Source organism: Callospermophilus lateralis, chromosome 20 (genome assembly GCF_048772815.1).
Source record: "Callospermophilus lateralis isolate mCalLat2 chromosome 20, mCalLat2.hap1, whole genome shotgun sequence".
NCBI lineage: Eukaryota > Metazoa > Chordata > Mammalia > Rodentia > Sciuridae > Callospermophilus > Callospermophilus lateralis.
Genome location: NC_135324.1, coordinates 6,852,083 through 6,866,867, shown reverse-complemented (window position 1 = coordinate 6,866,867; position 14,785 = coordinate 6,852,083). Strand labels below are relative to the sequence as shown.

The 14,785-nt window shown below is 34.8% G+C and overlaps 1 protein-coding gene across 11 annotated transcripts in view; it reads left to right on the top strand.

Annotated features, from left to right (window-relative positions):
• Positions 1-14,785, top strand: part of Setd5 (SET domain containing 5) — a 74,824-nt gene that overhangs the window by 15,705 nt on the left and 44,334 nt on the right. For all 11 annotated transcript variants that reach the window (XR_013089504.1, XR_013089503.1, XM_076841192.1 and 8 more), the window contains exon 2: positions 11,314-11,373. The gene's annotated coding sequence lies outside the window, so the exon portion shown is untranslated. The remainder of the gene's footprint in view (positions 1-11,313; positions 11,374-14,785) is intronic.

The following is a 14,785-nucleotide window of genomic DNA, read 5'->3' as shown; positions in this document are numbered from 1 at the left end:
GGTACATTATTGGGGGTTGTTCCTTTGTAGAGTGATTGTAACTTTTGAAATAGTTAGGCCTCTTCCAAGAACTCATACTTTACCATTTTGTCACTTTGGAGTCTCCTTTAATCCTAGATTGACTGTAGTTGAGGAGTGAATATAGAGCAGAAACTTAAAAATTCCTAAAAGTCTCACATCAGATTTTTTTCTCTGTATTTTTCTGAAGAAATGGTTTATAGTCTATCAGATCTTAACATCGTTAAGGACCACAAGTATCCATCCAGCTGGTAGGGTGGGGTGTACCTGTAATCCAAGAGATTTGGGAGAGTGAAGACGATCACAAATTTGAGGACAGCCTCAGCAATTTAGGAAGACCTCTCAAAAAAGGACAAGGGATATAGCTCAGTGGGAAACTGTGGATTCAATCCTCAGTACAAAAAGATAAAAACTACATTTATCCTAGGATTTGGTTCCTAAAATAGCAACAAGTACCAGAGTCAATTTAATTCTTCATTGACCCAAAAAATGACTGGCTTTGATCTTTTGGGACAAACATCAAACCACTATGAAGCCCACCTGTGAAAGCAGTTTTTGTTTGTTTTGTTCATTCATATATATGAAATTGTCAGTGGACCTTTATTTTGTTTATTTATATGTGGCACTGAGGATCAAGCCCAGTGCCTAACACATGCTAGATGAGCGTTCTACCACTGAGCCACAACCCCAGCCCCAGTTTGTTGTTGTTGTTTTAATCAAAGAAATGATTTGTAAATTAAGCTTCTATTTTGGAAATTCAAATAATTTTACTAGTAGAAATTGAGTCCTACTTAGTTTACTTGTATAGACTTGGTATTGATGCACACTCCATTGTCCTTGATAAGTTCAGATATTTTTAAAGGAAGTGAAAAAAGGAAAGCACTAATAACGGATCTAGAAGTTAGGAAAGACTTCCTAAAAGAATTTGTATTTCAGGAGAATAAGGAGTGGTTTCTAAGGTAGTACCTTTGTAGTGTATCAGGCTGATTGCCAAGATAAAGCAAATATTGTCTCCTTTGAGCAATTCACCAAAGCAAGTCTGGTAGAAATTCACAGGTGTGTGTGCTCACATAATAGCTAAGAAGTATTTTAAGTCTGAAATCTGTTAGGAAAACAATAAAAAGCCACTTTACACCCAGGATTAATCTTGGAATATTGGTACAAGAACAAATGAAAGACTAATGGGGTTTTCTTCTTGTTTTCATATACAGAGTTGGGAAAGAGTTGGAATTTTAAATGTTAAAAGCAATCATGAATTTTGGTGGATTCTTAAGAAATCCTAACTTCATTGGTCATGTAATTTTTTTTTTTTTTTTAATTTAGACATTGCTTTTACAGAAGAGTTTCATGGTGGCTTGTCACTAGACCCAGTATGTCAATGGTGGGGCACCTTCTGAGGCAGGGATCATCTTCATTTCCCCTTTTGTTGCCCTTAGTGTTATTTGATATATTTACCAACCTATAAATTGTTAATGATCTTTAAGGATATAAAATAAAAGAATCCTCTGCAGAAATATTATTAGTTTTCCATAAAATACTTTTTAAGTGGTTTTCTAATCAACAGGTAGAATTGTTCATATTAAGTTCTAAGAAGTTTTTGCAGTCCTAAATTAAATATTTTTGTTGCTTGGATGATTGGAACTGTTGAAGGTCTTGGGTGACTACAAGCCACTAGCTAGTTCAGATATCTATTTTCATGGGCTTCTAGGAAAATAATGTGCTCACCATTCCAAAAATTGCATGGTACTCAATAACCTGTTTGAGTAAATGTGGGCTACTTTTGCTTAGGCAAAACTTAAATGTATATCACTGTTTAACTTGTTTATTGTTACTTTTTAAATTAGAAGTATTGTAAATTTAGTCACATTATCAAAACAATTTATGGTGATTTACTTGGGTAATAGATTGTATAGGGTTGTATATTTGCATTGATGGTGATTTGGTCCTATTTTTCAATAACTGGACTAAATAACAGTTAAGTGTATAATCATCACACTAAACATTACTCAGCAAATTGTGTGGTTTTGTAATCCATCTGAACTTTTGCAAAAGAATAATGTGATATGCACAACTGATATTTTGAAATTTGCTGTAAAATAATTTGGGCAGTGTGGGGGCGGGGGCATTATGAGCCTGGCCATGAGTTAATTGTTGGTTAAACGTAGAGAACATAGAGTTGGTTGCAGAGTTGTCTGGAGTTTTATAATTGTTAGAAATTTCTTATAATACAAAAGTTTGTTTTGTTTTTTTTTTTAAGATGGGGGAAACACATCCAGCAGGATGAGTACTGTGAACAAAATTTTAAAGGACAAGAAACAGTTAATAACTAACAAAGAAGGTCTTGTTTCATTTAAGCAGAGGAGTTTGAACTAACTCAATAAGTACTAAGGGAGCCATTGTAGACTTCTGAGAGTGGAATGATAACAGTCAAAGATATGTTCTAAAAGGGTTAACGTAGAAGAATCTAAAGTAGATTGGAAGGTTGAGAATCTGAAGGAGTGAGACCAGTTCACTGATAAAATGCAACCTTGAAATCATTACAAGAAGTTGAGAATTGTTGGTGAATGGATTGTTTTAAGACAAATTGTGAAACACTTCAAAGGGAAGTAGTTCTGTATGCAGGTTTTTCATTCAGGTGCTAGAGCCAGCACAACAAAAAGGAGGATTTCCCCCAACACAAGTCCTTTTGGCCAGAACATGAATTTGAACCAGGAAAGTGTCAGGTGTCATAGAGGAGTATGTTAAATAAATTTATGGCTAGGTAAAAATTAGGTCAATATTTTGGCTGTGTCCTTTAATCAGTACAGATAAGCTTCTTACAGTTTCTGGGTTTCTTCTCTTTCCAGAGGTGATTAACAATGAAGCATATTTTATACCCCTATGGCAGAAACACTAGAACAGAGTCTTAATAATCTGTTTGGAAACGAAGAGCTTAAATCTTCTAGTTTACTTGCTTTTTCAGTCAGAATTCTACAGATGCCAGCTAGATTACAGATGGCTGGCATAATTTGTTTTTTCATTACTGGAAGAAATTTAGAGCTGGTTGCATTCTATTAAAAGAATTATAAGTTATCTCAACTATAAGAAAAGACTTTGTTTCTGAAATATTGCTTCATCTAACTTTATTTTGAAGATCCCAACAAAATTAAGTGGGGAAAAAACTGAGGTCTGCTGCTAATTATTATGGAAGAATTTTAGAGGAAAGTACCACATCAGAACAGAAATTGTTTTTTGTTTTGGGGAGGCCTTTTTTTTTGGCAGTACTGGAGATTGAACCCAGGGGTGCTCTACCTCTGAGCTATATTCCCAGCCCTTTTTATTTTGAAGACAGGGTCTAGCTAAAGTTGTTGAGGCTGGCTTTGAATTTGATATTACTCATGCCTCACCCTCCTGAGTTACTGGAATTATAGGCATGTACCACAGTGCCCTACTCATTTAGCATTAGTCTTTAAAAGTGAATCATAGGGGCTGAGGCCATAGCTCAGTGGTAGATGCTTGCCTCGCATGTGTGAGGCACTTGGTTCCATCCTCAGCACCACATAAAGATACTGTGTCCATCTACAATTTTTAAAAAATTTCAAAAAGTGAATCATGAGGCTGGGGATATGGCTCAATGGTTGAATACTTGCTGGCATGTGTGAGGGCCTGTGCTTGATCCCCAGCATTGAAGTTGGGGGCGGGAGGTGAGTCACATAATTGTTGAATTTACAGTTAATTTTCATTTCAGGGTTTTTTTTTAGAATGCAGAGGACCTTTGAGGAAAAAAAAAAAACTGTACAAGGAAAGTTAGAATTGAGATTATTTTAGACCTTATAAAATTTAGCCTTCCCTTATCAATCAGGAACTGAATTGTTTATGAAAATGTAAAATGGTTTTAACTTTCTGGTGGTTAGTTTCATTGGTACCAATAAACATGTTTATGCCATTGTAGTGATTGCAGAAATTTATCCTCAAGAAGTGTTTTGCGCACAAAACGAAAAAGAAATGTTTGTGCATATGAATAAAGAAAAGGATAGGAGATAGAGGTATAGCTCAATGGCAGGGCACTTGCCTAGCATGCATGAGGTTCTGGGTAGGTTCCCTAGCACCATACACACACACACACACAAGGTAAATACCTGGATGTTTAATATAGCACTCTGTATATTATGGGAAATTAGAAACAGTTCAAACATCCACTTGCAGAGAATTGATAGAAGAGAATACTGTGGCATAATTTAAGGAGGAGTAGATCTGTACATATTTATACAAAGATATTTAAAACATTGCTTAAATTTTAAAAGCAGGTTGTAGAACCAGTGAGGTTACTTTTTTCTTGGGACCTACTCAAGAATTTCATTTCTGCTTTTTGTTGTTCTTAGAATGTTGTTGTTTTTTAAAAATTGTTTATTTATTATTTATATGTGACAGTGGAATGCATTACAATTCTTTTTTTACTTTTTTAGTTGTAAGTGGATACAATATCTTTATTTTATTTATTAATTTTTTTATGTGGTGCTAAGGATCGAACCCAGTGCCTCACACATGGGAGGCAAGTTCTCAACAACTGAGCTACAACCCCCGCCCCGAATGCATTGCAATTCTTATTGCACATTTATAGGACAATTTTTCATATCTCTGGTTGTATACACAATGTATTCACACCAATTTGCGTCTTCATACCTGCACTTTGGATGATAATGTCCATCACATTCCACCATCATTAATAACCCTTCTGCCCTATCTAGAGTTTGTCTGTTCCTCCCATGTTCCCGCTCTCTATCCCATTATGAATCAGTCTCTTTATATCAAAGAAAACATTCAGCATTTGGTTTTTTGGGATTGGCTAACTTCACTTAGCATCATCTTCTCTAACTCCATTTACCTGCAAATGCCTAGAATATTGGTGTTTTCACATTTGTTATATATGGACCTTTATTTTATTCATTCATTTATTTATATGCAGTGCTGAGAATCAAACCCAGTGCCTCACACATGCTAGGCAAGCACTCTACCACTGAGTCACAACCTCCAGCCCAACAAGTTAATTATAAGTAATTTAATATTGACGCAGCCATGCAGGGAGCGGTTATTGGGCATATCAGAATTAAGTGTTATGTTTCTTTTTTTAATGTTTTTTGGTTGTTGATAGACCTTTACTTTTTTTTTTTGTTTTGTTTTGTTTTTTAAATATGTGGTGTTGAGGTTTGAACCCAGTGCCTCACACATGCTAGGCAAGCGCTCTGCCACTGAGCCACAGCCACAGCCACAGCCCAGCGTTACGTTTCTTTACTGCTATTTTCTTTGCCACTTGATCTGCCAAGAATCACAGAACATGTGTGGTCAGATTCTTCTGTATTTTGAAGAATTTTTTTGCCCCTTTGCCTTCATTGTTTATACAAATTTCCAGGAGACCAGTTAGCAGTGAGCTTTGTCGAAACAGCATAAGAGATTTAGAAAAGAATTTGTTTTTGACTCTTACACTGGTAAACTGTGGAGTGGGTTAGGGTTTCTGGGTAGAAGGAATCTACTCAGTTATAGAAACACATTTTATGGTTTTTATTTTTTTCCTCTTCATGGTTATAAAAAATGCAATACTTGGCACATAGGCGAACCTAAAGAGTTTTCAAATTGCCTACCCTCTCCTACTTTGGATAGAAGAAACGTCTTAAAATAGCAATTAACATAGTTTTTACATGCATAGTAGTTATTTCATGTTTGTTGAAGGAAGGAAGGATTTTTTTAAGAAAATCATTCTTTTATTTTTTTCAACATGGCAAATCTGTTCTCTATAAACCCTATATGAAAGGCTGAAGTGGACAAATCCACACAGCACACAAGGAAAACACACAGAGCTAATGCATTTTCAACTGGGAACCAGTGGTTTCCAGTTCTGAGTTAAGTGTACAGTCACCTGAAGGGCTCTTTAATTTTAAAAAGAAAAATAATTGCATTAAAACAATGTAAAGGAAAGATGAATTTTAAAAGGCATATCTACATAATGTAAACTCAAGGTGCCAAGCACAGTGGCACAGCCTATAATCCCAGTAACTAGGGAGACTGAGACAGAAAGATCACAAGTTCAAGGCCAGCCTCAGCAACTTAGCAAGACCCTATTTCAGAATAAAAAATAAAGAGAGCTAGGAATGTAGCTCAGTGGCAAAGTATCCCTGGGTTCAATCCACAGTACCACAAACAAAAAACAGCAACAACAATTCAAAGTTACCTAAGGAGAGCCAGGAATTTTAAGTTTATCTAACAGCACCAAGAAATAAAAACAATTAGTTTTAATTCAGATATTATCAAAAGTAAGTAGTAATTGCTTTAGTAAAGTTTAAACATAAAAATCGTCTTAACTTTCTTACAAGTTAAATCTTTTTTTTACACATGCTAATAAGCAAATGCCCTCCTACTGACCTGCACCCCCAACCCCACAAGTTAATCTTTTTCTATTCTTTCTTCATCCATAAAATAATGAATTATACTCTAAACTCTCAAACTCTGGAAGCCTTTGCCTAAACTTGTGAAAGTATAATGGATATTAATGCCCTATGAATGTACATAATCACCTTTGTAAGTAAAAGTGATCTTCATTTCAGGGTTTGAAAACGAAAAAGGTTTAAATTCACAGAGGCAACCAAGTGTAGAGAGGTATGAGGGTTCTCTTCCTACCTAGTAGGGTACATTCCTGGTAAGAAGTCTCCAAAGGGGCTGGAGTTGTGACTCAGTGGTAGAGCACTTGCCTAGCACGTGTGAGGCCCTAGGTTCAATCATCAGCACTACATAAAAATAAATGAATAAAATAAAGCTATTGCGTCCATCTCAAAGCATACTCTGAGCCTAAGAACACAGGATGTGTATTCTTAGCTTGTTAACAATTTTAAAAAAACTAAATTCTTCAAGGGAATCATCTGTATTTGATAATTAGAAGATTTCTTCCTGATTCTTGTTAAACATACAAAGAGTCTAAGCATTATTGATTAGTTTAGCAGTGAATATTTAAAATCACAGTATTTAGTTCTATTACTTGTACATAGTCTTAACACTACCAGCATTCCCCCGTCTCTTCCAAGTACTACTATGTATGACTTGGTCTCTGTAATATTCATTACAAATGAAATTTTTCATTGAGGAAGAAATTCTTACTATGGAATAAAGTGAGTTTTTATTTTAATTGACTTTTAATTATATTCTATGCTAGTAAACTCCAGAGTTTTTATAGACCTTGGTTTATTATGCAAGCCCAGGAGCCCCTAGAGTATAATTCAAGCAAAGAAACCAAAGGATAAACTGTTTGTATAGGAGAGAAGAGGTGGGAGGCAACAAAAAAATGTATATTGGCTCTACCTTACTAAGTCATGATGCTTCTTTGGACTCTTAATGTTTACCCCAATCATTGTTTTTTCTTCTTTTTCTCTTCAGCCCTGAACTCCTAGATCTTTCACCTGCATTCACTTGCTTCAGATTGTAAGCCTAACTTAATATTATATCAGTTGCGTGAACTTTTTTACTGCATCTCTTAATGCTTATTACCTTTCTCTCTCCTTTTATGTCGTTTTGTTTTGTTTTTGTTCTCATATTTCCCACATTGTCTACTCTAGCAAAATTAAATTCATGCTATTGGAAAAGAATAGAGAAGAGTGAAAATCATTTTTAGCTTTATTCAGGTTATGAGCAGCTCCTCTTTCTTCACACACTTAAAAGAGACAAAGCCGTTTAAATTTTTATTTGCTACAAATGCTAGTCCATGTGCACATATGAGGCAGCCGGACTGTTATTCTTTTGTTGTACAGATGAGAAAACTGAGATGATAGACATTACATAAATTGCGTAAGCCACTTGGAATAACACTTCTTCCAGGCTAAAAAGCTATATATTATGATACAACTGTAGAGTTTTTCCTAGCTCCAAGTTCAGATTGAGATGGAAAATAAGCATATAGACTATATAATGTGTGCATTTGGCACATATATTTATGTTTACTTCTCAAACAAGATATCATGTAGGTAAAAATGCAATTATAATATTTATTGCATTTTGAGCTGTGATTTTAAAATTGATGGTAAAAAACTTGTCATTCAGAAAAATTCCTAATATTCTTTCCCCATTCTCCTTTTTACTGTTTTACAAAATTATCCAAAAGAGGAACTGGAGTATTTAAGAAAATACTTAGCAGCATAGAAGTTATTTAAGAAAATATTCAGCTTTACATGTGTAGCAGAATTTTGAATAATCAGGTTCAAAAAAATTTTTTTAATATTTATTTTTTAGTTGTAGTTGAACATAATCCCTTTATTTTATTTATTTATTTTTATGTGGTGCTGAGGATCGAACTCAGGGCCTCGCACATGCTAAGTCGGTGCTCTACCACTGAGCCACAATGTTAGCCTAGGTTCAAAAATTTAATCTTAAAATTAATGACTGCCTTTTGACCCCAATTGAATTTTTTTATGATTTTTTTTTCTTCATGAGGAAATTTTATTTATTTATTGGCCTATTCAAGATCTATTTTAGAGCTCTTATATGTATCTATTAATTTTGCCATTTAATAGTCCCAGATATAGGGATAGTCCATTGGACTGAATACATTTATTTCAGGACATGTCTTAGATGCTTGTGTTATTGTTAAATCTCAATTTAAGGGCTGTTGGTTTCAGGCTACAACCAAACTGAGATTTGCTACATATAAGGTCTTTAAGAAGTAAGAAAAAATGACTTGTAACAATATAATGTGAAAAACCTTATATCAAAACTGGAAAACAGGCCTAGAAATGAGGATTCAAGGGAGGATTTTTGCTTACTCATTTATTTATTTTTTGCAGTTCAGGGCCTTGCATGCATTAGGCAAAGTGTTTCTACTGGAGCTCCAGCCCTGGAGATTTTTTAATTGGGGATATTTTTTTTAACTAAATTGTGGTTAACAAAATGAAAAAAAAAAATTGACCTTCTTGTAAGATCAGAAGTGATATTGTAATATTGTTGCTCCTCAGTCATTGTGAATAGCATTGTGAGATAATGTTGCTTCATCGGCTTTTTGTGTCAACCTAAGCAAGAATACATTTTCTTTTTCCTCTAATAAGATGCCAGTATTTAATGTTGAATTCCATATAATTTCAAATTTATGAAATGTACCTCTCTGATATCAGAATTAGTATGTATATTTGTCTTTATTTTGAAATCTCATAATTGAGTGCTAGGTTTCAGTGACACACTTTAGAGTAAAGCTACTACCTCCCAAAAGATTTTTCTTATGAGAGTGAGGACTGTTAAGTGTAAATTTTGTATGTAATAACCTTACTGTTAATGTTTGGCAAATTACAGTATATAAAAGTAAAAATGCTCAATGTTTTAAGTGCAAAGTAGATACATATTACAAAGCCAAAGGAATTAAAAAGAAAAGGACATTTTGAGAAATTACTTGTTCTTACAGATATGAAAATATATTCACTTATGTTTCATCGGAGACTGCAATTGAGGAAGAGATTTGGCGTTCTCATGGTTTATGGAGAGAGCTGATTAGAAATTGCTCCTTGGCTGAGTTGCTGTCTGCAGAGGCTGTTAACAATTGTTTCTCTGGCAGCAGATCTTGTTCATCAGGATTGCATCATTTCTGGGATAATGGCCAAGGTCCACAGCCTCAGTACAAAGACTGTCTGAAGCATATGAGGCCTGTTCTTTTTCTGAAGCGGCACTCCTCTTCCTGCCAGTCCTCTTCACAGGATTACTGAAGCAGACTTATTCTGAATTTCTTTCATTGGATTGGCTGTTTATTGGACTCTTGTCTCCCAGCTGCTTCCGGCTCACCTGTCTGATGCAATTTTTCTTCTGAAATCTCTGTTGGAATTGTTGTTAAAACACTTTTGTTTGTCTTCTGTGAAGGTGACCAGACAGATTGTATTGGTCTTGGGCTTTCAGCAAATCTTATAGAAAAGAGACTACCATGATAATAAGGAAATTACTGGTCATTTCTGAACCCAATTAAAAAGGGTAATTATCAACCACTTCTGGCATGTTCTATTTAACATTCTCTTCCCTAGAAGCTGCATGTAGATGGTAACTACTTAAAACAGTAATCATTACTAGGACAGGCTAGTTCTGTTTATGAATCCAAGAACTTATTAGTGTTTATTAATTAACAGATAAGAAATTGAAATTCTGATGCATTAATTTTTCTGCTACTATACAATCATTTCTCTTTCCCCTCTTGTCCTTTCTCTTGTTTACTATTGCTAAAAGAGTCTACTTCTTCCTGAATATGCTCTTAAAAGAATGATTTATTTAAAAAAATCAAATCCATAAAATATCAACATAAATAAAGTAAATTGCTCTATTGCTTGGTAACTGGAGTACGGTGAAAGCTTTTTTCGTGTTTATGATAATTAGTATTTCAGGTTTTAATAACTCATTCTGGCTAATGTTAAACTTTATGTTTTGGAGAATTTTAAGGAATACTGATCTTCGTCGCCGCCGGCTCCCCACCCCCAAAATCTGGCTTATCTATTTTCCTTCTCTTTGGGAATATTAATTAAAGCTCCATTTTTCAGCATGTTTCCATTATGGCATTCTTTACACATACAACTGACTCCCTTTTTGTCACTCTTTTCTGTAGGACAGATGGAATGGAATGAGAGGAAAGTAAAGGATAATGTGAACTTAAAACTTAATAGGTGGCTGGGCCCAGTGGCACACACTTGTAATCCCAGGAGGCTGAGGCAGGATGATCATGAGTTCAAAACCAGCCTCAGCAACAGCAAGGTGCTAAGCAACTGAGTGAGATCCTGTCTTTAAATAAAATACAAAATAGGGCTAGGGCTGGGGCTGGGGCTCAGTGGTCAAGTACCCTGAGTTCAATCCCCAGTACTTCTCTCCCCACCCCACCCCTGCCCCCATAAAAACTTAATAGGTATTTGTAGTCTCTCATCTGGCTGGAGAGTAAATTTGACAGTTTTTTTTTAAAAAGCTTCTTGAGTGGAATGGGTCAACAGAGGAGAGAGACAATCCCTTGGGAAATGGAGAGAATTCTAATTTGAAGGAAACAGAAAGATTAGCCAATGACATAATAAGTGTTTATCACTGCTTAAATACAGTTAATTTCCTTCACCGCCCTTTATTTAGAGTCTGGTTTTACAAGAAAATGGGTTATGCAGGTTAAAGAACAAAAAAATGTATTTTTGGATAAAATGGATGGTAAACAAAACCAGAGGAAATGTTATACAGAAATGAAACAAAATTATTATTAATATGTCTGTAGAATTCCATTCTCTGTTCATTCATGTTATTTCTTCCTATGCTAATTTGTGTCTCAACTTTTTCTAGGTCTTCAGAGCTACTGGCAGATAATTTGGGGGGACTTCATATTCAGAGGTCTATATAAAGGTGACTGACTCAATTATTAATTTGTTTTATTTCTTGCATGTAATGAATTCTGACATCATGATACAATAATGGTGTTTTTAATTTGCTCATGAAATATCTCTTGAACCTTCTTTATGTGTCAGTTGGTTTTTGGCAATTGGAAATACAGTCTGATGAAACAGACAAAAATTCTTATCTACACAGTTTATGTTTTGGTAGTAAGAGACAAAGTAACAAGTAAAACGTATCTTGAAATTGTTCTACCTAGAGACAGTTAATTTTTAACCACTCTCTCCAGTACACATCTCTAAATTATATGTCTATAGATTAATAATTGCTATGACTGCTGAGCTTGATAAACTACAGCAGGAGTTAGTTGTGTTGGTATATAAAAACTAGAGTATTATTGCATCTAGATGATCTTTTAGAGGGCCTTCAGTGAGCTTTTTATCATTGTTATTATTATTTTTAGTTGTAGATGGGCACAGTGCCTTTATTTATTTATTTATTTGTATGTGATGCTGAGGATCTAACCCAGTGTCTCACACATGCTAGGCAAGCACTCTACCACTGAGCTGCTACTGCGGTAGCCTCTTCAGTGAGTATTTTAATACCTGCATTTTACCTAATTATATAGAGAAGGAACTATTTTCAGTGGTTTTTTTTTTTTTTTTGGTTTGGTTTGGTTTAGTTTGGTTTCTTTCTTTCCTTTTTTTTTTTTTTTTTTGGTACTAGAAATTGAACTCAGGGGCACTCTACCACTAAACCCAACCCTGCTATGTATTTTATTTAGAGACAAGGTCTCACTGAGTTGCTTAAGTGCTTTGATTTTTGCTCAAGCTGGCTTTGAACTCATGATCCTCCTGCCTCAGCCTCTCGAGCTGCTGGGATTACAGGCATGGGCCCCCATGCCCAGCTATTTTCAGTGTTACATAAGAGAAATTTGAAGTAGTTATCAAAATTTGAATTAAGCCTTGTTATTATAAAAGCATTATTTGGAATGAGTTGGCCAAGCTATTGGAGGAAGGATCATATAAAACTAGACAAAAGGAAAATGAAAGAAATTCACTTAAATTTTTTTTTATATTTATTTTTTAGTTGTAGTTGGACATAATATCTTTATTTTTATTTTTATGTGGTGCTGAGGATCGAACCCAGGGCCTTGCATGTGATAGGCGAGTATTCTACCGCTGAGCCACAATCTCAGCCCCACTTAATGTTTTTTAAAGTTACTTATCACCTATCAGAAGTCACTGTGTTGGGGCTGGGGTTATGACTCAGTGGTAGATCACTTGCATAGCTCGTGCTAATAAATGAATAAAACAAAGGTATTGTGTCCAACTACAACTATATATATGTGTGTGTGTGTATATTTTTTTTTTTTAATCACTGTGTTAGGATTTCTTTAGGGAATGTAGAAATCATTATTTATTCCTGGAGGAAATATTAGGTGAATTAACTCTTTCTTTTAGTATGTCTCTTTAAAATTAATGTCAGAAAAAAACCTCTGTCTAGGTTTATAAATTGTCCCCCCCCCCCTTTTTTATAGGCATATGATAATAATGACTATGCCAGAGGGTCCCCCCCCCCTGTCGTTTTGAGTAACGCCTCCATTTTTTTAATGTCCTTTTCAGAAAATATAACACAATTCAGATTCCTTTTAGTGGTCAAGGGGGCTTGTGCGATCATTATTAGACTCTATTCTGGTTGTGTGGTAAGGCAACTTTGGGCCTTGCTTTTTTTTTTTTTTTTTTTTTTAATCTTTTTAGAATTGTAACCAAACTGAGCCCTTTTGGACTTATTTGGTAAGTGGTCTCTGTTTTGACATTGCAGATTTCATTTCAGTTTCCCAGTGGCTTAGAGGATATGCAGCCATAATCTGTTTAGATGTGTAAGCCTGGCCCAAAGGCAAAAAGTAAATAAGTAACTTTTCTATTGTGAACCATAAGGAAACAGTAGATAGAAAAACTTGACCTCCTTTGCATTTCAATTCCCAGTCTAGCATTGTTATCTCCAGTTGGGTAGTAACATGTTTATTGCAACACCTGGGGAGTCATGGATTCATTGGTGAGAGCCAGCTTTTTGATATCTTATGGGCCAGGGAAAACTTCTTGGTTTGTAGCTAACTATTCTAGCATTCTAAACTAATGGCTCAAAAGTAATGTTATCTTCATGTGTTCTGAAAAATCTTTACCTCATTCATAGTCAGATTTTGTATTCAGGTCAATCAAAATAAGATTTAGACATCTCAGATAAACTTACCATTAAAAATCTGAATTAGGGGCTGGGGATGTGGCTCAAGCAGTAGCGCGCTCGCCTGGCATGCCTGCGGCCCGGGTTCGATCCTCAGCACCACATACAAACAAAGATGTTGTGTCCGCCGAAAACTAAAAAATAAATATTAAAAATTCTCTCTGTCTCTCTCTCTCACCTCTCTCTTTAAAAAACAAACAAAAAACAACAACTAAAATCTCGGACTGGGAGTATAGCTCAGTGGTAGGGTGCTTGCCTAGCATGTGTAAGGCACTGGGTTTGATCCTGAGCACCACATATAAATAAATAAAGATCTGTTAATAACTAATAAAATATTTTTAAAAAAATCTGAATTAACCCCCTGGATTCATTCAGAGTCATGTACTTTTTATTCCTGTGTTTTTGGGGGTATTAATAATTGTTTAGCTTTTCTTCTTATTTGTCATGAATCAATATGTAGTCTTTTTTATAAAAATCCTGTTAACCTTGATCTTCTACATTCACATTGACGTTTCTCCATAAAATGCTTCTGTGGTTTTGTCCTTTTAATTGTTTTATACATTGATATAAAGCCACTAATGTAAAATAGTAAAATTTCCCCTTTTGTACCATACTTCCAAATCTCTTACTATACTTTTTTTCCCTTTTTTCTCTTCAAAAGTTTGAAAATCTTTCTCCTCCCAAATTCCACTGGTTTGTGGCCACCAAGCCTTCAGTCCTTTTTTTATACACAATTCTCTAATCTCTGTCATGAAACAATATTATTTGTAGTTATAGTTTTTTTGTGCTGTCCCTTGAGAGATGGACAGAAGATATATATACACACATACACACTCTTTTTAAAACAATTTTAAGTTCTCAGCAAAACTGAACCAAAAGTATATAGATTTCCCATTTATTCTCTGCATTCATACATGCATAGCCTTCCCCATGGTTTATGTTTTTATTTATATCTAGCAGTGTATATTATCTTCCAAATACAGTCCTTAAGATAATTGTATTTTCCTCCCAAATTACAGTTAGAATAAAAATGGTTTGAAAGAAAGAAGAAAGTGTTCTGTGACAAAAGAATGCAGGAAGAAACAACTGTATCCAATCAAATACAAACAAGTTCATCTTTTCTATCTGTAAAACTTTGTTTATTTGTGGTGCACAGTTTAAATGAAGACCTTGAATTTTT